The following is a 25,997-nucleotide window of genomic DNA, read 5'->3' on the forward strand; positions in this document are numbered from 1 at the left end:
ATAGGGTTGGCAGAACTTGTTTAAATAAATGTTTTTATATTGATAGTTAAGATGTTTTGTAATTAATAATATTTTAATGTTTTACCTTTTATTAACATTTCCAATTCAGTGGCCTTTGTGATTTTATTTAACTTCAAATAAGTAAGAATAGAAGTAGGGCTTCCAAGTACCTATGTATGATAATTAAGAGCATAATCTTCTTTATGAAGAATTATACATTTGTTAATAATTGTAACCAAGTACAAATTTTCCATATTTTTACGGTACTGCCACAAATGATGTTAGATTTGCGCATCAAAGTTCGAGTGTCATAAAACATTGCCCCTCCTCAGTTCACTTTCAAAGCCAAAATTGCGAGGTTTGCGAGTGACTTATTACCAAGAGCAAACAGCTGAATCTATTGCAGCAAGATTGCAGGTCCTAAGGGCCTCACAATTACCACTGTACAACGAAAGTCCATTAGGTTTTATGGCCCAGGCGCGGGACGGATCGCCGGCGAACGCGAAATTAATCAAATCCGACTTAAAACGCTTGCAGATCGGCAAATCGAGCGTTTTCGCGATTTTCAACTACTCGTAGTTTCGCTTGAACCAATACCTGTGTAATTTCTGTAGAGTATAATGTGCTTGTTATCGGTGTTGCAATCGAAGTATGTTGTTAACAGTCATGGAAGCGCAAGGGGACTGAAAATATACTGAAATATCAATAAATGAATCAGTTTAATATTTACATGAAAAATATTTCAATATAATGAGCTAGCGGTCGGTATTTGTGTACCTACGCAAGTTATTTTTGACTCATATAAAAATAACTTACTATTTTATATTTTATACTTACTTAACTTGTGCGTGTAATTTGCTGATAGGTTGGCTTACTGAATTCTGGTGACAAGACAAAAACTTACGAGTCATACGAGTTCGCCGTACCGCTTCGCTACCGCTCGACTAAGTTAATCTGTCAGACTCCATACAAAAAACACCGGTCATCGTTATTGTTACGGTTAAAGTTAGGTGGTGCAACTCAGCCTTAATGTGTTTCAATTTAGACAACACAGCGACGACACCGCTCCGGCGATTCGTAACACCGCCGCCACAACGCGTCGTGTGCTTTGGCTCTTAGCTCTGTAAATTACGCAACGTTCAATGTAACAATGCCCTTAAATCCACACGGAGCCGAGTGAAAAGTGAAAAGAGTTATTACAAGGCGTGATGTAATATTTGAGTCTGTTTTGACGACTCGAATTTCAGCTAGAAAAATTGGGTCGAAAATTTTAATTTCGTTGCGGATTCATCTCACGAATTTGAACATTTTGGGTGTTATTTTCTGACGAATTGCTTTGAGTCACATCATAATAAACTAAGGTGGCTCTCTTATTCCCTTTAGGGCTACAAACAGATTGAATCTAACAACATGTATAGAGAACTTTTTAAGCCTGCATTTTGTACAAGTGTATTGCAAGCACCTAAATGTACTAAAACATATTCTTTGAATTTTCAAAGAGCTAGCTTTTCTTGTACCTAATGAACGGTATTCAAACACAACAAACCTTGACACTACGATTCTGTGATACTACAAAAAATACATTTCATAAACAGCATTTAAATCTGTAGAAGATCTTACAACTTATTTATTAATACACTGTTACAACTTATCAGGTGAGATTGTCTAATAATCAATGTAGAAAAAATATTTGTATGAAAAGCTACCTATATGAAGCTCTGCTTATTTACAGAAATGTTGATATTGACAATTTGGTGAAAGCTGAACAAATTTCAATTTTAAGGTCCAACTTATTATAATTTGTAGCTGGTGGCAGGCGACGAGCCTCGTTTGTATGGCGCAGCCTTCGTTTATTAAAATTCGGCAGTAACTTCGGAACTTCAACGACATCTGAAGGGGCCCACCGTTGGTTTACGTTTTGCCCAAAACGTTGGATTTTTACGAGTAAACTTTCCTGATATAATGCCGGAACCGAGCCGTTACGGGGAAGTGATTAAACTTGGATTTTGCATTTGGACAAATAGCTCGTTTTATGTTTTTGTGTTTCAATGATGTCAAGTTGTCATTCAGTAAAAATCTTAGAAAACTTCACAGAAGACAAAATATAGCATAAAATCTAACTTAATGAAAATATAGTCATTAGTGACTTATTTACCGAACTTAGGTTCGCTTTATCTGCTAAGTAATGTGGCAATTAAAAATATGAGTTAATTCATTAAAACTTAGTATCTAATGAACAATAAATTGGAATATACCTAAGTTACTAAAAATCTCACTGATTGTAATAACAAAACGTAAGCATTAAAACATTTTACAGAATCTTTTTAATGCTGGAACGTAAAATTACGTAGGTCGTAGGTAATTATACCAAAAGGGATACCAAAGTGCAGCCACATTTTAACCCAAGTGAATCCTTTATTCCATTAAGTTGCTCAGTGCTCACCTCACCGCTTCCTCTGGCCATTGGGTGTGAGAGAAAAGCCCTTTGTGTGTCTATCGGATTGGAGCGTAAGAGAATGCCGGCTGATTGCACGCGTCTGAGGTGCCGATTGAAGACACAAGGCCCGGTTCTTCCTACAATTTATTAAATTACTTATTTGTTTCTTCATTTCTAGGTGACCCTTGTATTTGTTTTAAATGAGCGTTATGGCGCTCTTGTGGATTTTTCGTTTCAAATAAAAGTCCACTGTTTGACAAAAGCGTCCTGCAAGGATTTCCACAACACAACGACCGCGGTAGAATTTATTTAATAGTAAGTTACCAGTAGAATCCACTTTAAGCCAAAATTGAGAGGGATCAAAATAGTTTCAATAAGTGTTACTTATTCAAAAGTGAGTCTATCCGTCTTTAGAGAAAAACCTTTATAAGGGACGAAGAAGCATATATTTTTAAGATTTCAATTAATCAAATTGTAATTCATACAGTAAAATTAAAATGTATCCTAATTAACTACATTAAACCAGGGCATATTGTACAAAGTTTCTAACTCCATCGCAAGTACACAAAATGTTCCCGAAGTGATGCAAAATTGGTCCGCCACCGCAACCGGCTAAATAAATCAAAACTCTAGCAACAATGCCGATAAATTATTGCAGGGAAAAATAACGCCGATACAAAAACAACGACTGCTCCGCCGTGGCTGGAATACAGAAATTGCTAAACTTATTTGTTATTAACTAATAACTTAAGAATTTGTTCACGGACTCGCTAAGTTTACGAGTGTTATGATTCAGGTCCGCCTGACTATTTAGAAAGTGGAATAGGTGGTTTAGTCATCATAATAGTGATGAATTTACATATCGATTCCAAGTGAGCTAAGTAACTGAAAATAATCTTTTTCTACAATACTTGATAGGTACAGTGAATACAGTGCTTGATTAAACCTTGTAAGTATATGTAGGTACCTAGTATTTTACGTAGTTGCTATAGGAGATATTTGAAACGGAATTATGTTGTCGGATGTGCTACCCACTGTACAAATAGTAAAAATAAGAAGATGTAGAGGTATTAGTATATGTTCTGCACTGTTCCTCAAGATAATCAAAAAGTTTACGATCTTTTAACGAAAGTAAATAGGTATTATGTTAAATTGCCCAAAGATATGTTTAACCCAACCAGTTGATCAAGTAATCATTAATCAGCCGCTTATTAGGCGATCAACCGGTGATTACTCGTAACTCCAAACCGAACCGCACAGAGATATTACATCAGTGGGTCAATTGACATTACATTCCGCACACGTGCACAGCCCATGCTGAACAGCTAACTCATAACTGTGAAAGTCATGAAAAATTGAGTTAAACTGAAGTTAGTAACCATACATATTTACCACAAAAAATGATAGAATTTGATTTTGATTCAAATGAGTGAAATTTATTTTTAATTTCAAAAACAAATAATCTACAGATGAAAGCTGCTGACATTTTAAGGCTGAGTTGCACCAACTTACTTCCGTAACTACTTATTACAATAGCTGAAGCTTTTTTTATGGAGTTTGACAGATTTTTGACGTAGAAATGTGAATAACTTTTAGCTACATAGTGAAAATTCAATATCAGCTTGATGACACATGTCCGTAATTTTTTTAAATTTTTTAACGTCAAAGGAGGAGCTCTTGGCCTGCATCTCACGACTTTGATTGCATGATGGAAAGTGATAATCACTTGTTGTAGCTGTTCCCTTTAAACTGTGGTATGTCCACTGGCAGCACTAAACCCGAGGCAGTCAACAGATTAATTGGGACCACATGTAGGCGTTTGCATTGCGATATTCATTAACTGAATTCGGTATTTAATATTAACCGTTGCAGAATCAAACTGTTCCCAAAAGCTTTGCTATTTCATTTGTTAGTTTTAGACCGGTTAATGATCGGGATTTTAGTTAAATTGGTATGTTAAAACTATTCATTTGAAATCAGTGAAAATGTATGTGGTAAGCAGTAACTTTAACTACTTTTAAAGACTTAAATATTGGTTCAGAGTCCAGAGAGAGAGAGAGAGAGAGAGAGAGAATTAAAAAGTTAGTTCATATTGTGCAGATTAGATTGTTCCCCATTTTAAAATTAAATAAGATCTATGGTACTAGTTAGTACTAGATATTATTTTCAAGCATATTTATCCCTGTTACTCTTGCCGGGCATCTCGCTTTATGCTGAATAAAGTATTCTTATTCTTATTCTTAAGTGTAAAGGATCGAACAATCTGAAAATACGGACAACATAGCGAGAGTCCTCTGTTTGTTATAATAATTTATTTATAGGTGATATCCCTGACGTTTTGCCATCACATTTCAAGTTGTTTATACAGCATGCGCTTACATCCCCATTTTATGGGCAAGAGATCCGTGATTCCACATAAGGAAACATATAAACATAAAGGACAGAATCGGAGTGTGGATACGAGGAAACCCCGGCGCCACAATAAGTCACCCTTCGTTATTTACGTAACAGAATGCATTTAGGGAATGAGATGGCTCAGCAGATTTTCTGTTATGTTAACTCTTATAAAGCCATAAGGGTCATATTGACCCGGATAATACAAATAATACAATGCTCTGATAAACAGATGCATTGAGTCATGTAATTTTGAGCTTAAGTTTACGCTTGTAATAAGTATCAAACTCATTTCAAGTCCGTCGCTGGAGGGAATCGTCGTACCTGAATCGTCGTCGAAATAATGTCTAGGCCGTCTAGGTCGGACAATAAACTCGTAGTTCCGTCCTAATGACTTTGGGAGGATACCATCATTGAGTATGTGTGTATTTTCTAACAGGATAAGTAGGTACCTACCTACTTTAAAAGTTGGTCTAAAGAAGCGTTTCGCCGTTACTGGCGGTAATAACCCACTAAACCTAAACCAACAAAAGTACAGTGTTTGCGTTTAGTTGTAGGAATATCTACGAATAGTTGGATATTTTGCGGTGTTTCAATACCTTGTGTTATACTACAAGAAAGTCTGGGGCCAATAAGACCCCGTCGCCTAGTAAAAGGTTAATTTCATCGCAGGATTAGTTCAGCGTTCCCGCCGACAGGCGGCGCGCTGTTCGACTGCTCCGTAATTAAGCCGCGACTCGCTCTGGGTGGTTTGTTGTGCGCAAGCATTTCTGGCGATGGATTCTTTAGGGCTTATATTAAGTTAAAAGTGTTTTAGAGAGAGCCAATAGTCAGCAAAATACTAATATTAATTATATTTGTCGCCAATTGACTATAACTCTCACCACATTGAATGCTCTCATTATTCAGTATTCACAATTTATCACAGTTTTTAACCGACTTCAACAAAAGTAGGAGGTTCTCAATTTGGTTGGTATTTTCAGCTAAAGCCGACTATAATAAAAACTACTAAAGTAAAAGCTTAAACGTTCAGTTTGTTGTTCACTTTTAATAAGAAGCTGGTTAATAGGCGTTTGTTTATTTAATTATTACAGTTGTACAACTGTTCACTCCGGCCTACATTGTTTAAATTGATCAAACATGGCTACCACACCCTGGTCATTAGGCTCTCTCTGTAGCACACAATTTACAGACCTGTAATTCGATTGAAATCTGATTTGCAGCTAGATTTGTTGTCCGGGTGCATTTGGTAGCTACAATTTAATTGTCATGATTCTAGATCGTTTTCGTAGCCAACTTACATAAATACGACAATAATTCATGCTAAACCACAGAATAATAATAAGTACTACGTACAGAAGTTTTACTTCGCGAAGGTATTTAAAAAAATGTATGCTCAATGTCATTAACAATATGGTGTAATTTAGCCAATGGTGTAATCAAGAGTCAAGCAAGTTTGTCAGAAGTTTTGTTGACAAACGTCAGTGATCGGTACTGCGCCGAACCTATAGGGCTGACTTCGGTAAAATTATGTGACGTGAGGTGCCAATCTGCAGAAAATGGCGGAGGAAATACATGATTTAGCATGAATTATCNGGGGTGCCAATCTGCAGAAAATGGCGGAGGAAATACATGATTTAGCATGAATTATCATGAATAATATTAACTACTTATTTACCTCTCAGTGTCTTCAGGCAACTTAAAAAAGTACATTCTGTGTTTTTATTATTATTTAGGCAGTTAAATACTGCACAGTATTTAGTATACCATTTTCTTTATTTTTTTCCATCATACACAAGAATACGCGTGCGTGAGTCAATGTTCGCTCGTATGTGAGGCCTTGTCGAATAGTACTCTTGTAGGGGGCAATCGTGCGTGTTTTGTTTTCGATGTAAACTCGCGGAGATGAACAGGCCTGGCTATACACTGGACATAAGTGCTGTTGTAATAACTATTTTGCTATTATTTTTGCTTGGCTATTCACACTAAGTATACCTCCTTATACTTAGTGACTTGCATATAGATCAAATCACAAGTTGTCTAAAAGCTAGTTTGTATACAGGGGCGAGTGACGTCATGTTTGTCTAACTCAAACTTGCCCCATTATGAGCCTATTTAACATTCAGGACGACGGAAACGGCCGTGCCATACCGTTTGAGCAAGTTTTTATTACTTCTTATAAATAGATTTCATTCAAACTTTGATTGCGAACTTTCCATTTTGAGTCTTGCGTGAGCGACACGCGCGCGACCTTTATGGCTCAACTGAGAAAATAAACAATGCCACTGAAGTAAGATTATTTATTTTTAGTATTTTGACTGTTTTAGGTTTTAATTTACTTTTTCTTTGCGATATAACAAGTTATATCACAACTAGTCTCAAACTTAAGCCTTGAGCTATGAGCTGCATAAGTCTTATGACTTTTATATCGAATCTTCTTCGCCCGCGAATTTGGCAATTCCTATTTACGCGTCTTAGAACTTCTTAAGTCGTTTTATAATTAAAATTGTTCTAACAAAGTAGGTATTATACCTATTACGTACGACTCGACCTCGTACGAAGAACATTAACGAGTTTAGTCTAGACCTTTAAAGACAATCCGTCTACGTCACGACCTCCAAGTCTAAACCCAGTCTCTATCACATTTGGGTGTGCCATAAAATTCCATGGAAGCTTGTGAAAGCAGCAATTTGCTGTTAGATGATATCTCCACAATCGCAGCAATTAAAACCCGGTGAAAAATGAACGGCGGAACGAAGGCCGACGGCGCGGGCAAGTTAGATCAGTTGAAATTACACCGGCGATTAATTTTGTATTGTTTTCTGCATAGGATTGTCTGAAGAAATGTTTTTGATTATTTTTAAATCGAATCGAATGTTTATTTTGGGAGCTCTGTCTTTCAAGCATTGTGCTTAGTTACAAAAAACTTGGAAATTTTTATTCATACTTTTTTTTCTATGGCGAAAAGCATCGATTTTCCACAGTAAAATGTAAAAATACAAAAAATGTGCAAAGTATAGAAGAAATCATGATGGTTTTGCAATCAACTATATTATATTATTTTATTATCTTAATGTTGTTTATGATTTGGAATTTTGGATTACCTACTTACTTACTTCTACTAACACTTAATTTAAAAATGTTACCTGCACAGCAATCTTCTTTTTCCTACAAGTAACAAACAGTCTAATTAAATAAATTAATAGAAGAAATAAGGTCGAATAATTCAGTGATCACAACCTATTCATGATGAGGTGCTTAATTATTCATCAAAGGGAATAATTCTGGAATATCCTGAAAATTCAGGGATTAGTATAATGGCTATGCATTTATAATAATGATCGAAGAAAACGTGGAATGTTTTAACCAACTTTTAGGAACAGTTAACGTTAAAAGTGACAATTACTCCATAAGATCTGATGATGTTATAAAATTAAATTAGGTAGATCCATTTCAATAATTTAATTCAGGAATGTTATCGATTGTGAAGAGAACTTATCATCCTAATACCTACCAAGTAAGCCAAAGAAACTAAATTAGTATTAATGTGACTTTTACTATCACATTTTATGAAACCGTTTATAAGAATCAGTTAATTGCCCCAATGCAATTCCAAATCGTTAGGGGTGAACTCAATTACTGCTTTACTCAGACCTGTATAGTTGGAAATAAAACTGAAAAGAGGTCCTCTAAAGTAAAATCGCTTCGGTGGCTACAAACGCCAGGAATTGCAGCGACTCCCATTCAGAACGTCAGGTGGTTAAAGCATTTCATATTTTTTAACCCTACAAAACAAGACGTAAGTTCATTTTCTTCACGGTAAGGAAACTTTCTTGAATTATGGTTTCAACCTTACGCGAACCAAAGCGGGCTGGATTTCCTTTTTGTGCAAACATGAAACAAAGGCTAAATAATTCAGATGCAAGAGAAGAAAAGGTGAATAACACTTTTAATATAAATAGTGATACGTACCTACGTACAGTTCTTTTATGCAGTTATTCCAATGAGTTAAAATGTGTACCACCGCTTCCCATTTGCAATCGCTCTCTTCTATTGATGACGTACAGATTAGAATTCAGCTGTCTCTGGTTTTTTCCTTGAAAAAACCTGCCTTATTCGTAAATAATTTTAAAGCAACAGTGAGGGCACTAGACAGTTTTATGGCAGTGCCATAACGGCACTGAAGACTGCAAATCAGTGGGGAAAGCTTAAGATATATTTTGTGCTTAAGATTAGCAATAAGGGTGTGGGTACTAAACCCAAGTAAAATCACCCTTTCCCAGTAAGTATAAGTATTTCGAAAATTGCATGCTTCATTCATTAGGGCACTCAATAAGGTCTAACGATTTAATGCAAAATCATTTTCATAACGGATTCTCACCATAAAGAACTTAAAAGTGCACTCTAGCTGTAAAAAAGCTTTTCTAAGGTAAATTAATGTCATAATTGCGGCAGGTGGGCCCGTATCGGGCTCTATCGGTCCATTCATTATACGCAATGATTGATGCGATATTACTGGTCAGGTGAGCTCAGCTATTTTGCTGTAGAACCTCTTAAGGAATATTGAATTGAAGGTGACAAAATTCCGTTCCCTCTTACCAAAGCGCATTCACATCTGCGGGGTAATTCAAATGCATTTAGAAATTGTCTGTCAAATAATTTTTAGTAATCAATTTAGAACTGATTGTCAAGGTAATACAGTTGAAAATTGAATATCAAAGCCAGACGATTCCTACTGTCATTCTGCCGATAGTAGATGCCAAATTTCCAATATCGCGTACGAAGACGGAGAACTTTGTCAATATAGTGGTACATAAGGGTCATAATTAGTGGATACCGACGATTTTCGCGCTGTCATCTCAACGACTGCCCACCCGTGTCGTTAGAGCAGCTGGTACTATGGACAGAATTCGGTGGTTCGAAACTTGTAAGCTACTAGATACCGCGAAATTAAAATAATGCCTGTCACGGCTGCCTGCTTTTAACAATTATTTAATTTTATATGCTACTATGCATACCGCGAAATAAAATTTACATCTGTAACTGCTGCCTATTTAAAAAAAATGTATTTAAAGTCTTATCAAAAGAAAAAATGAAAATGAGTCTTCAGATTGCGCGGTGCGAATTGATTACTTCCCTTAAAGATTCCTTTAAAGATAAGTTGCCTAGGCGCTTCTTTTAGGTCCTAGAAGAAAATTAAAACGTTTAAAACAAAAAAGACAAAGTTATTTTCTCATTAAATATATTGTAATGAACATAATTAAATATCTGGGATTGTTGAGGTGCATCAACAGATCGTTACTAAATAAAAACAAAACCGATCGCCATTCCTTGCGTATATAAATTAATAGCAGCCTACCTAATGGGGATGTTGCCTGGGTCAAAAAGCAAGAGTTTTAATTAGTCCGTCAGTTAACTTATCAAAAAATACTCTACACGTATTTTTCACTTTTTCAAACTAATGAAAATTTAAAGAGATAAAGCGCCCCAAAGTTCATAAGAAGAGGCCCGTGACGTCAACGCTTGCTTAAAAATGCCGCACGTTGTGACGTCGTGCGCAACTTCAACGCACCATAACTATGTAATTATTTGTTAGATTGACAAATAAAAATATATGTGTCCAATATTTTTTGATATTAAACATTACGGACTAAAAAAATTTTTTTAGGCAACTAGCCTATTGCAGAATGGCAGTAAAATTAATAGAACAATACTCGCTGGGTGGCGTGTGTGATGTATCTTGCGTATCGCGCTATTCATCACGCGGGATGATCGATTCGGGCCATTTTGTGCCATTACTGGCCGGCCCAGTCTCACTCCTTCTTATCAACTTGCACGGTAAACAGTGCAATTATTGGATAGGCTTTACTTTACCTTTTAATCCTGGCACAGTAAGGATTATGTTTTTTTTCTGTTTTTGGCACTTTAATGATTTTGGTTTTGTAGTATAGGTACCTAAATGATCGCAGTTTGTTGAACTTAGGCAGAAAAAGTTTAGAACTCAAAGGGTGTTTGGTTGCAGTCTGCTGAATGAAATGAATATGGATTTGTGATGTTCCTTACACACCAATTTTTAGCAAAATATGTATGCCTGTGTATAATAATAAAAAAAACTGGCTAGAGGTTAGCTAAATCTGCTAAATTGTAAAGGATTGAATTTCCTCTGTTTTTACTCCAGAAAAGGCAGTATGCAGATTTTTTTACTAAAACAATAACTTCTGGTCTTCTGACGTTTTGAAGGTTCTATGATAATACCACCACTGACGATAGCAATAAATTCTTACAACGACTACAGAGAAACGCAAAAATGCATTGGCATTTGGCATTCAAAAGAAAACTTCAACCTAACTCCGTTACCCTAAACCTCTTCACGACCCAAAAGCCAAATAAAAATTTAGAGCCAACCCTGTTTATTTCTATTGATAAGAAACAAAAATAAAGTGGCCGCGCGGTTATAGAGGGCACGTCGCACATTTTAGATGTTTAGCAATTCTAATCGCCGCTATCTGTAGCTTTGGCGTGGATAAATAACGATCGGTGTTCCACTGTTGGCCCAATGTTTGCTGTTATGTTCAAAAGTTGGCCCAAATAAAACAAAGTTGCTTGAAATCTGATTGAGAGTCAAGTTTAATCTGGATGTTTTAGGGTTCTTACAAGTTTTGATAAAATTGGACCGACATTTTTCTCAGAAATTACTATATATTTAAATACTCGTACATAGAAACCATAATTCGCTACTATTCACATTTGGTCGGTTTTTTACAATCATCTCATTTCCAGATCTTTTTGTGTGTTGTGTTGACTATCTGCAAAATTATGTTTGAGTGTGTTACTAAATCTAATTGTGATATCACTTCATTAAGATAAGTCTACGAGATTCGTTTAAATGCTACGAAACTGCTACAAATTGCTACGAAAGTAGACTGGTGAAGCTACGAAACTATACTCGTATACACGTAATTGGTGACAGTGTAATCGTGATCTCATTAAAAGATTAATTATTATAAGATTAAGTACTTATAAGTACTTAAATGTTATTCTGAACTTTGTTACGTCTTGTTTGAATAGTGTAATTGGTACTACCGTTCTATTCATGATTAAATAGGTAAATAAATTGATTACGTTTACAAATATGTCTGGTCATTTTCATAATTGAATTTGAGCGCTTGTGCACGTGGTCATTAACATTTCATTTCCTGTTCTCATTTTGTGTTTAACTATTAGTATCATTATAGCAACCAAAAAATATAACTAATTAGATGCGCATGCCATCGACAGCTGAAAACGACTGAAAACAGTGGATCATAATCACAGAAAATTCATGCAAAAATATATTCAAAGCGTCGCGAACCCCACAAGTGGGCAAATAAGCAGTTGGATTAAACCGCTAAATCTAATGTGAGTATTAATTCCACCCACGTCCAAATTATATTAGTTATAAAGACGTGGTTTGCGCATTGACATTACAATACCGGAATTTCAAATAAGCTAAGGCGGTACATCTTTTGCGGGTTACTTGCTAACGATGGTCATTTTGTTACAAGCTTTTATTTAACTTACAGTGTATGTTTAAGTATTTTTAAACTATTCATTCTCTAGATTGAACCAAGACCTTAGTTTTCTTTTGTTAGTAAAAGAGACGATGTAATTTAGAAGTGTAGTAGTTACAGAAAATTAGTTTTTTTCTTATCTTTTCGTTATATCGTAATAGGGCTTTAAACGTGTCCTGGTACGTTATATTAGCAAACAAAAAAACTTTTATAAACAGTACAATAAATAAATAGTATATATATGCACTGAATGATTTTGCACATAAATAAGATGCCATACCACTCCTACTGTTTCCGTAGTTACTGTTGAAGGATGTCAAATTTGCGAAAATCAGGCCTCCCCAACTCAGGTTGGGGAGTGGGGAGTGTAAGCCAAATCCTCTATTTTCCTCTGGTAAACTGATCGTGAATGATGAAGAAGATGTAACAGCGTAAGCTCGATGTGCCATCATGGTATTTTAAGCACAGTACCTACTCATAATAAGTGTAGCATGTCAAATCTCATACTATATCACGTGTACACACAGTAGGAAGATGTGAGCCTGTTGCGAGCCGCTTTGAGCCAGAATCGCAGCGTGTTCGCTCCGCGGCTGGTTTCTGTTCGACACAAAGCCGATCGTGAGCCCGTAGATGCATTCAAAGGCTAACTGCATGAGTAACTTGTAGACGAGACGTATTCACTCACAGCTTGATCTTCCTTATCAGATTAGTACAGATACAAGTGGGTTGTTTGATCATTTCCTCGAAGTATGTGATCTAACTGTACCTATTTAGGTACATTAATCAAAACGAAAGGTCTTATTAAGGTCTTGATCTTTTAGCGAGGACTCTGCTTTGTAGAGGACAAATAAATCTTCATCAATCTTAGAAATATTATTCGTAATTTGTAATTCCTACTTATTAATCGTAGGTACCTATTTAAAACAAAAGAAAATCATACGTTGCAAGTATGTGTAGGGAAACAAGTGAAGAAGTCGCGGTAAATATTTTCATATTTTCCTTAATAAATCGCTTACATTCTAGAGAAGAATAAACATAAAAGTCAACGCGTATGGCGCTGAAGAGTTATGAAGTCTTAACGGTTTGATAAAAACGTTTCCCTGGAGCGACAAAGAAAACTTTGAATTATTGCGTCTGAAGTTTAAACGTGGTGAAAAATATTAGACCGGGTGCTGTGGGTGGCAAATGGCGACTTATTGAACTTAGAGATAGCGAGGTAGGTGCATCCACTTATGTTTCAACTAAAACAACCAAATATAACCGTTAATCACTGTTCCCGAACTGTTTATTATCTCAGTGAGACACCGCCGGGAACATAAAGATATTCTGTTAGGTTTTCGGCAGTGAGAGTTGCATTAAAAAAAATCAATTTTCATCAATATTGTCATATCGTATCTTTTACATTTTATTACATTTAAGACATTCACAGTATACAGCACATATTGGGGTTTCAATTAAAATTTATGTTTTCGTCACATCACACCAATAGTCAGTTGCCAGAAGCCTTTTCGCGCCGCGGCGCCTTCTCTATTACTGACGAGTTAAAAATCTTATCAACTTTTTGTTCCCCGCTCCCGGTCTAAAAAATATAGGTTTGATATTTAAACGGGGCCGCGGGGCCGCAGTGACCCGCCGCCTGCGATGCCATTTCCGGGTTAAAATCAACGGAACACGCAAACCCCGGCACAAAGGGTGTTAATTTTGCCACGGCTGAAAACCACGACTTATTCCTGCAAAACGTGCGAAATTACATTTGCTGCGATACTACAGCCACGATTGCTGTTTCTTATTACTTTTGCGCTTGTTCCTGTGATATTGTGAACCGATGAGTGCTTAAGTGAAGTAGTTTTGTAACTTATATTGCTTTCATGGTTTCATGTTTTAAAGTATGATATTTTGTTTCAGGTAATCCATCCGGTCATCAATCATCAATAATCATAGCGGGAAGAGCCTGGATGCGGGCAGCGCAGGACCGTTCATTGTGGAAAACCTTGGGGGAGGCCTTTGTCCAGCAGTGGACGTCATTTGGCTGAAACGATAATCCATCCAGCTTTGTCCAACAGGTTTTGGTTTCGAATCATCAACAGCGTAAGTAGGATAATAATTATTATCATTTTATTTTTCAAATACAAATTAAGAACCGTAATATAGGTAGATAGGACCTAATAGGCCACAATCGCTAAGTAGTTTGATGGCAGAAAACTACATTTTTGATAACGCTTGCAAACTGTTAGGCAGTCAGGAAACGACATCATGCTAACTGGCACATCGTAGCAATATATGAGTGTCAATTTGTAATGTGACGTGAACTAGTGCGAATTATGCAAAATCGATGTAACGAGAATACTAACACTGGCAATGATGTTTGCTATCCAATAGACAGTTTGACACCATACCTAGATAATTTGAAACCACAACTTTTTTAAATAGACCCTTCATTCTGGTCTTAAAAACCTAATTAATTTTAAATTACCTGTAAATTACGATTTTTGTTCGCATTGTAATTGAAAAAAGTAGTTTAATTGAGTTGATAAAATAGTTACGTCACTTGCTTGTAGTGCCATACAAAATCTATGGGAGAGTTTCGTTTTGACAGTTTTAAAAAGTACGTCAATTGATTGGTGGTGTCAACATGTCTATTGTTGTAAATCGTATTTAGTTAAAAATACCTATACAGTAACTTATTAGGAAACTGTGCATATACCTACCTTAAATGTATAAATTGTAATTTTGAAAAGCTAAGCCTATCGACTTTCTCTTGTCATAACATGTTTCGTACATCACCAGCCGCAGTTGACAGCACATCATCCTTATATTTCATTCCAAAATAGCATTTATTACAACCGTATAAGGTCTACTGTTTACCTTGACGTGCTGTCGTATCGTATCGCGCATCTCGTCTCGGCGATGTGTATCAATCACCAGCCGCCACCAATCAATCACGTGAGATGACGCGCTGTTATATGAGGACTAGCTGGAGCCCGCGACTTTGTCTGCTTTGAAAAAAACTTATGTTGCAGGGTAAAAAAGTTATTTATATTATTATGGGGATAGCCTATTTCATTCTCTATAATGTAGGTAGCTTTTTTCATCAAAATCTCTAAATATGAAATTTTCGTTCTTCGTGGACGTCTTTTGAGAATATTAGTTCGTTTTCCTTTTCATCTCGTTATTCGCCAGCTTTAAGTTTCTTATAACAAAAACAACATATAATCAGAACAATCTCTCTATACCGCGACAATGACATACTTACTTTGGTTCAGCACTTCAGCAGTTTAGGAGTGAAACAGACAGATAAAGCTTTCATTCTCAGTAAACAGAGGTTACACGTGACAACGTACTTAAATGTTACTGATATTTTTACAATAAGGTTTGGCATGTCTTGAGAGTCTCTCATGCTCTCTCTCATCCTTTTACTTGTTTTGATAACATTTACTTTGGATTGTGATGCTTCTCTCTGTCTCTCTTTCTCATTTCTCGAAAACTGCGACATTTTGGTATTGTTGGTGTCTGCTCTGTCCCATAGTTTCATCTTTGAGCTACTTATTCAAATCGACTGAGTCGTTTAGCGGAATAGGTACTGAATAATATCCCTTTGAGCTCTTATGTGCGAATATTGATTTAATTTTCAAGAAAATCACATTAGGCGCCTTTTACGAATATTTCAAAAACTCCTAAATAATAGTTTCATAATTTTTGTTTTAACAAAACATTTTGGTATATTGTAATTCTCATAATAAACAATCCTACCTTTAAAACTACATTAAAAATACCTACCTACCTACTTCCATTAAAATTATTACCTAACACACAAAACTTCTTTAAAATTCAACACCTTCTTCGTCTTCTTACGAAAACCTTCTATGAATGGTTTTTCTTCGTTTTCGTCCATGTTTTATTTTGTTATTTTCATCGTCAAACTGAAGCCACCTGAACAAAACGGAAGAAAAACAATAGAGGTAGGAACAGTGACATTTATTTGAACTTAGGTTAGGGTTGATACCTACATAACATATTGTTTTGAGTTGGCAGTTAAGGTGTTTATGAAACCAAACATGGAAGAAAGGACACACTACAACAGGCATAATGAAACATACAAATGTAGGTACTTGATTTATGAAAAAATGAAAAAATACTTTCATTTCCAGGAAAATAGAAAAAAAATCTCGGGAGTCCGCATATTTTGGGTTTTGCCCAAACTATTCCTTTGACTTGATAAATTCATGCAAGTGTTATTCGTGTGTGGAAGTTATACACAAGAATACATTACTTTCTCTCCAAGTCCTAAAATAAAGTGAGCAGCTCTAAAGCACATTACAAATATTTTCCCCAACGCAATTTACCTCGGGAGCGTTTACCGAATCGTTTACTAGGAATGTGGCGCAAAAACACGATCCCACTGTCACTCGATATCCTGAGGTCTGCGGCTTACAGGTGGCAATCCAGTGGCAGCCCTATTTGAGTGGGACAAGCGGGATGGGGTGGGACGGGATGGAACGGGTTGAAACGGGCTGGGACGGGTGGAAACGACATGTTTGTAATTAGGAGTACGGCAGCACACTTCCCGCGTCACACGCGCGACTTTTTATAGAAAATAATGGTTCATCTTGACATAAGTTGTAAGTAACGTAGATATTTTCACGAAACGCCGGGTTTGTTCAGCCAGACGTAATAATGGGTGTTTACGATCTCACACGTTGTTTTAAGATTGTGTTCGCGTTACCGAATGTAATGGTTATGACTTACTATCGTTTATTTCTGTCAATGAGGCGATAGCTCGATTTAGAACCGAGGAATTATGAACTGACTTTTAAAACTTTAGTTGAATGACTTACACCCGAACCCGAACGCACAACATTGAATAGAGCTCTTTGGTGCCTGTGTGACCCTGTGCGTCCATGGGTACTGTGAGACCTCATAGTGATGTTTGTGTATACGTAGGTACGGGCGTTATTCTAACAGAGTTTTTGTGATACTGTATTTTTCATGTCTAATGTAAACACTGTAAATCCTGTAATTAATTATGACAAGTCAATGGGTAATTTTTTTCTTATTAACTAGTTAAGATTTCATTATAAAAATGGCGACGTATCTAAATAGCTACTTGTACATACATTTCTGATTTTATGTCGTCTTTATTCCCAAATCTAGCATTTCAGACCGTTGTTTGTTGCAAAAAGACCATTTTTATAAATAAGAAAATTTTCTGAACAAAAAAGCTCAGCTAGACGAGTCTAACTTAATAGATCTCATTTGCATCTAAAACTGAAAAAACTCAATTCTTATTTACATTAATGAATTAGGTACATTATTCGAAACTAAATAGTTTCGAAACATTTATGCTGTGTTTTTTTAATTTTAAAATGGCGAATTAATGTTTGAAATTAAATATCAACAGCTCGGTATTCATTTATTTGATCGTGTAGTTTACCTCCATTGAAAGCGGTACATGGTATAAATCCCCACATAATTAATCAATATTAAGTGACCATGAAACTTTAAAACAATAAAATGAAACACTACCAATTTCGCATAAACAAACATTATAAATCCACAATGTTACATAAATTATACAAACTACAGAAAGGAAATTTCATAAATGTTCGCGCCGCATATTAGTTCTTACCTACGCAGTTGAGACTATCAACACAAAGGCAAATTTTATTATCAGTATAGGTACGCTTTCTGCACGTCTTGCGTAGATGGATATTATTGACAAGTGCTTTCTGTCCTGCTTGCAGACATTTAACAAGAGCGTGGTAGCTAATGTATTTGATATTTGAACTTCAATGTGGTGTCTGTGATCTCAGAGCTGTATTAAAATAAAACATCAGTGTGAGTACGAGTTCGCCTCAACTTTCGTTGCGCGTTCTATACCCAGCAAGATGTAGACAGCCAGAGCGTTATGGCGTTAGTTTAGATTAGTACAGAAAGTCTGCCATAAATGTTCGCTGCGAATTCTCCGATCGCGAATTTCAGCTCGGGCTGATGAGAGTGCATTGTTTCGCTAGTTTTCAGCACAAGAATTACAAGCCCGAATAGTGTTGCAAAGTCTGCGTCGACATATCGATGAGTTGCGCAATGTGATTGGTATTTTCAGTCTCTTCTACACAGAGAATATTAAAAATACTTCACATACTTGAAATGGTCATGAAATTGGTTCAAGTATTTTCATATGGAGTTTTAGTAAAACAGAATTGAAAGTTCAAGACGTGACTTTACTTACCTACTTAAAAGGGACTGTGTACTGTAAATATAAAACTCTCATATTAGGTATGTGTCTTAATTTTAAATTGTCTGTAAATAATAAGGACACAAGAAAGAAAAAATATAAAAAATTCGAAGCGATATATTTTCAAAAATATAATGGATATTATCTTACATAATTTTATTCAAAATGAACACACGAGAGGCAGAAATTAGATTTATCCATGAAAAAAAAGGTATTCATTATTGTATCGAATGATCGATACCATTGCCACCTTGCACAATCCCGACCACTCTATCACAAGAACAAGGCTGAACTACAGCCGCTAACTTGTTTGGGCGTGTTTGCTGGCCAATTAAAGTTGCTCCGTCAACACGCCGATAGGTAATTTGGACTGAGATAAAGGGAAGAAACAACTTGCTACCCGCAGCGAAAAGCACGTTGTTTGTTACAAAAAGTACCGTGTAGAGTTTAATGTGGGCAATGACGATGCAATTCACATTGCCTTTACAAAAACCACAAAAACTGACGTTAGAGTCCAAGAAATAATTAGATAATTTGTAGTAAGTAAGTAGGTAGGTACGTCTATCTTAATATTATATTACAAAATCTAGTCAGTCGACAATCAAAAGCTCTGGTTTAATAATAATTTCTATCCAAAGCAGTCGATTTTATCAAGTTTTAGAATTAGCAAGTTTGCAGATAAAAATTAGATCCATGTTTATTTCAAGATCTTTAATAATTAACTTTTTTTAAAAATAAAACCGACTTCAAATGCGTGAACACAAAAAAAAACTAAAAATTACTTAAAAATATTGCGTATAAAAAAGTTCATCCCCAATTTTCCACCCTTGGGGGTGAAATATTTTCTTCAAATTCGAATGAAACCACCCTTTTGATAATACCTATTCAACAAAAAAATAATCGTTCAAATTGATTTATAATCGTCGGAGATATTGCGTATAAAAAAGTTCATCCCAAATGTTCCACCCTTGGGGGTTGTTTTTTCTATTATTAAATTAAAATGGGACCACCCTTGAGGTATTACCTATACGCCGAAAAAAGATTTGTTCAAATCGGTTCATAATTGGCGTAGTTATCGCGTAACAAACATAGAAAAAAAACATACGGGTCGAATTGAGAACCTCCTCCTTTTTTGGAGTCGGTTGAAAATTACGTAACACGTTGCGGCACATGCTTTTGAATTTTCTTAAACTTTCACATGCAAAGTATAGTCCACGTCATAAATATCAATGCAAACTAATAACTTGCCTTGATACATATTTCTCACAAAGAGACATGTGTAATATCATGCTGAACATTTCCAAATTGAAACTCATCTGATGGAATCATACGTCACCGCACGTAGCGATACGGCATAATTTCCCGTACCGCGTTCCGGGGTAAGGAATGAAAACCCGGGCTGGATTTTCCGACTCATATCTCCCGGAATGCCCCGACCTTTCAGCGTAACGCGATTACAGTCAGCGCCAGGAATGTTTATGGGGACAATGAATTATTGATGATGACTTTAAGTGTTTAAGTGTATAGTTGTAATCTTACGAGTGCCTTTTGTTTCTAAACACTTTAGAAACTCTTCATTGTACGTACACCACACAAAAGTAAAAAAAGCACAAAATCATAACATAACCTATATTAAAAATGAGTTACTTAAGTTGTTACTGTATTTAGCTTGATACGTCGTCGTCTATATGCTTTTCAAACGAGTCACGTGAATGGCACAAGGTATGCTAATACGCGCTATAAAATGTTTCTGAAAGATACTGTTGTAATTTAAGGACAAACTACTTAATGGATGTTCAAGATACAAATATTGGAGGTAACACAGTACGTAGAGGGTACTAGTAGGTACTACTAGTTTTCCTTTTTAGGAACTCGTGTAAACATTTCTGATGGCGACTGTACAATTTTTAGTTCGTTTTTCTTCGGAGTGCATAGTTCTGCGAGCGCTAATGAACGTGCCTTTGTTACGTGCGATACGGGACCTAACGTTGATTATTCGATTTTGTGTCTTCTGTCATTGTGATAGAGGTAATGAGGTGAGAGATAGTTGGGGTGGGAATGTGCTATTAGGGTCTATGTCTACATATTTTAGAAATTCGTTTCTCTGTCGTTTTTCGGTGCAAATGAATCCATTTAAAAGTCCGTTTGAGGATTAGTAATGAAGATTAATAATTTAAAAGTTGAGGATTAATAATGTCTCCAATCGAAATGTACCGCGAAGTAAAATGGGACAGCGCCATCTCTTGTTCGAAACCAGAACCCTATACCAGTGTTTAAACGAACGTGCCATCTTCAGTGAATCATTTATTGACGAGATGTTTTGGTGCAAATGACCCGCGTCTTGCCACGTGAATCCGGGGACGATGTAGAGATAATTTTCCAGACTTTGTGGGGCACTGGATAAAATATATCGCTAAAAGAACGTGGACAGAGGCCCTAACAAGAGATTACGGACGGCGGAAGCTGTCCGCGGCCACAAAACGCTGGAGTGGCGCGCGATGAGCGGGTAATTACAACGCCCGCTAATGACGTCACGCGTAAAAGCGCGACAGCCGAGCTTTTAGCTTCATCTGGATGTTAGGGGCATNCTAAATACAAATTTTAGCACCGAATTGAGAAAAAATACACCGTACAGTAGAAATGCCCTTAGCGAGTTTTTTAAAGGAAAATAAATATGTATGAATATTGCTAGAATAGAATAAGAACAGTTGTTTATTCCTATGTTATACATGAGAGACCAGGAGAGTCGATCTTATTTGATATCCGGAGATACATTTTTACCCAATATAAATAGATTTTCTCACAACAGTAATTTAGCATTTAAGACCAAAGTTTACCGCACTCTTTTGGTAGTACAGGGATTGACAGATACAAATTCTACACATCTAATGGAAGTAGGTAGGTACTACAAAATTTCTGCTAAACATCAATACCTGATTCTGTCTTACCTTTTCTTGCTAGGTGTTCTTTTGTGCTGCTCTAAATACTGCAAAATTCTAATATTCCTTAAAACACTGTCCTCTTTAAAGTATAGACATGTCCGCATTGCCCGCAACATGGCGTAACAGGCCACCGCGACAATGCTAACCTAATTACCCTAATCAGATCCTACCAAATTACATTACGGCCATTCTCAGATGAGCTAGTTTTTGCGTGTCCGGGCTGTTAAATCGTTAAAAATGACAAATTAGAGACATACAAGTATTTTTATATGTTACTTAACAACCCTATCCAGTTGTGCATTAAATCATAGGCCTTTATTTTAAGTATTTGCGTCTAAATTAATTTCATGAAACCCTGTTCTCTAATTACCGTTACGCGTCCGCACACCGACTTAATGTTAAAAGTTGGCTGTAATTTTTATGTCGTAAAGATTTGGTTTACTCCATTCAACATTTTAAAGAGTATAAAAGATTGTCTTATGCATGGCAAAATATCTATTCAATAGAACCATTCTGTAAATAATTAGAATTAAAAAACTGCTTGTCCGAGCGAAAATCCTAATTCCCGTGACGTTTTTTGTTTTTGGGCACACAAGCCTAAATAATAATATTTGACACATCATTTACGCGCGCGGCGCGAGCCCTTAGTTAGTTCTATGACCTGTAAGCAAGTAGACGTCTATTGCGTTGGCGTACCGTCGATGAATTGCGTAAGAGTATAATTACCATATCTTTGGTTTTCAATTTTTCTATTTACCATGTCCTTATTTTTAAACTAGATTTTTGAAGGTAGATCCACGTTGTTGATTTAAATAGAATCAGTATTTTGGCCTCCATACGTTATAGTAAGACAGTATTTGCATACNTTCCTGATCCATTATCTGTATCCATCGTTTGTACCACATTTAAAGCAAATTGCAAAATTCAGATTCTGATTCAGCTAAATGCTCTCATTTTAAAGTGACACATAGCCCCTTCTTGCTGAAACTAAGTGTTCCTGTTATAGCCTCGATTCTTGCAGTATACTGAAAATATAATGATACAATAAATAATAGAAATTAGTGTTCTTCTTTTTGCAAAGGGCTATTAAGAGTACCTACAGCTTTTTATATGACGCTATTATTTGTGTACAAATTTATCAATGAATGATGTTGTTTTTTTTGCTATTTTACATATATTTTCTAATTACCGTTAGATTACGTATTAGCCTTATCTAATTACCGTGACCATAAAATTTTTGGATTTCATTTACGCGAAAACCGCTTTGAATAATTTGACGCCTTTACGATTGTTAAATTCGTACTTTTCATGTGTTTTATATTTAAATACGTTTAAGTCAATTAAGCCAAATTTCAAAAATAATATGGTAATTAGGCTGAGAACGCCTAATCGTGAGAATGGCCGATTACCGATTATTGCGGATGAAAGGGATCGACACACCTCGGGCTTCGAACCGGTGACCGATCAGTAATAGACCGATGGATTATTGACCGCGACCAATTATATCGTAATAGGATTGTGGTTATGACTAATTAGGGATCGTCACTTGAAAAATATACAGTGTGAGTCACGTTAAAGTGTACATATGAAAATAGATGAAACTAGACCTATTTTTATCGACAAAAAAGAGGTCAAAAAATTTTGAGATTTTTTTTTTAATTTTTTATATATTTTTTTTTCTTCCAATTACTTATTGTAAAGAAAACGTAATAACTTTTTAACTAAGCGGTATATCCTGATAAAATAAAAACAGCAATAATGTTTAATAACAGGCGATACTAAAAAAATACAGAAAATACACAAAAAATGCCAACAAATAATAAAAAATGATACTTTTTGAAAAAATTCTGCTTTTAAATTCGTGTTTTTTTTTATTATTTGATAAATTTCTCCAAAAAATGCCCTATAAACGGTGGTTTTTATTACTTTGTATTATTTTCTATCGTATTACCTTCATAAAACCAAAATTCGCATGTCTCTATCCCTATCACAACGTTTGCAATGATCGTTTGAACTAAGCCTCTCCGGGCGCGCCATTCAACGCTTCGTTAACAACGAAACTGAAAATGGCTCTAGATTTGTAATTTTGATTAAGACAAGTTATATTTCTAATAAAAACAAAAGATTTCGAAGTAAAATAAGAATTTTAGTTAAAATTAAAATTGTCTCTACCTGTAGCGGAGAGTAATGTTGTGGCAGGCCTTTGTTCAAACAATCATAGCAAATGTTGTGATAGGGATAGGGACATGTGATTTTTGGTTTTACAAAGATAATACTATAGAGAATAATACAAAGTAATAAAAACTAACTGTTATAGGGGCATTTTTTGGAGAAATTTATCAAATAACCAAAAAAACACGAATTTAAAAGCAGATTTTTTTCATAAAGTATCATTTTTTATTATTTGTTGGCATTTTTTGTGTATTTTTTTAGTATTGCCTGTTATTTAGCATTATTACTGTTTTTATTTTATCAGGATATACCGCTTAGTTTAAAAGTTATTACGTTTTCTTTACAATAAGTAATTGGAAAAAAAATTCCATAAAATATTTTTAAAAAGTCTCAAAAATTTTTTGACCTCTTTTTTGTCGATAAAAATGGGTCAAGTTTTATCTATTTTCATATGTACACTTTAACGTGACTCACACTGTATTGCTTCTGGTAAGACTTCAACTGTCGATTTTTTGCTGGTGATTGCTCTTGCTACTGAGATACGGAGGTATTGTCATATCATGGGTTCAAAAGAAATTTTTAGGACCTTAAGTTTGTAAGACTATACAAATGAAGTAATTATTTTGCACACTATACAAAAGTTACAAACGAAATAAACTTATGAAACAGAATATTTTGCTTGGTAAGTTTTGTAACCATAAGACTACATTTAAATACGCAGTGTATTTTGCACAAAAATTGAGAATTTTACCGAAAACCTTTCAGTACAGTTGAATCGCATTCACAACGCTATAACAACCACCATACAATATTGTTCGGTAATTAAATTCAATGCGCCAGTGAATGGCTTATATATAATGACATGTAAATCGGTCGTATACCAAACTGATTAAGTCATTTGCATCCTGATACGCCATTGATTGATCGTGGACTAAGTTGCCGGTTCAACCAGTTGTAACTATTCGCTTCAGTCTTGCCAGTGCTCAAATAGAACCACCTGCTCAGTGGGCTGAAAATTGTGATTGAGAGTGAAAATGGTGATTGAGAGTTTTACATAGGATGTAATCATAATAATCGTGTAAGATTCAGGAGATTCAATCATAATATTTTTGTAGATTTTGCATAAAATTTGACAACGGTTAGAAGCCTCGCTAGCTTTTATATGATTTACTTCATAATATGAGAAATAATAGTACATATCTACGTATAGTCATTGTTCTAAGTTAATAATTTAACAGCTCTAATATGTAATTGGTAACACTCGTAGTTACTTACTTTTTACTATGTGTCTCGTTTCTAATAGGAATTTGAGAATTGTAAACCTATTAATGGGATAGTTCTTTGAGATGCTACTATGAAATATAAAATTCATAAAATGAGCTGTTTCTTATCTTCATACTGTGACCTTATTGAGAGAGCAAGTTTAGTGCACACTGAAATCCACTGAACTGTTGTTCCGGGATATAAACTTTATGATTTGATGTTAAATGTCTCGTGAAAATGCCCTTTACCACCGCGACAGCTCCACAAGACCCGCATAAAACTACTACGTTGTTAATATTTGAGAGCTGTATCGATTCAATGACTTCATTCAAGTTTTTATTTTACCAACGTAAAATCGACAGCAAATAAGTTTAATTTGGATTGGAATAGGTATTTTGTTTTAAAATAGCTCTATATTAAATTATGTTTGAATATCAAATGATGGATGTATTTATGTATATACAGTTACTGTCTCTATGCGTTATCTAATCGCTATATTGCTCTGCTTAGTTGGGATGAATATTAATCGATATTATTGTAGAAATAGTTTATTTACCACATTTTAAATTTCAATCCTAGCACACTCACTGAACCGAGCGTCCAATCAATTTTCATCGTTTTACAAAATTGCAATTCGAAAAAGAATACACTGTACCTATTCGAATTCGGGGAGCTCCCGTTAAAAAATCTAGCTACGCCTTCGCCACACATACTACGAACGTCGGAAATTTGAATGAATAAACAAAGTTTTCTGTTGGCTATCCATCTCCATTGAGCAAATACAGGCAGAGGAGCCGAATCGCGATTTGCATCGGAAAAGAATTAACGAGTCCATTCGTTTGGCCGAATCTTTATGGTTGCGTCAAACGGTCGGAAAAGAAATATTTTCGTGCAACCGCTCCGACAAACTACAATTTTAAGTAAGCAAATAGGTACGTTTTAGAGGGCTAGGGCTGTAATCTTGTGGGGTTGTAAGTTTTACACCACATAGAGAAATCTAAGATCCT

The sequence above is a fragment of the Ostrinia furnacalis genome, unplaced genomic scaffold, assembly GCF_004193835.3.
Source record: "Ostrinia furnacalis isolate ACB-3 unplaced genomic scaffold, ASM419383v2 OfSCF0069, whole genome shotgun sequence".
Taxonomy (NCBI): Eukaryota; Metazoa; Arthropoda; class Insecta; order Lepidoptera; family Crambidae; genus Ostrinia; species Ostrinia furnacalis.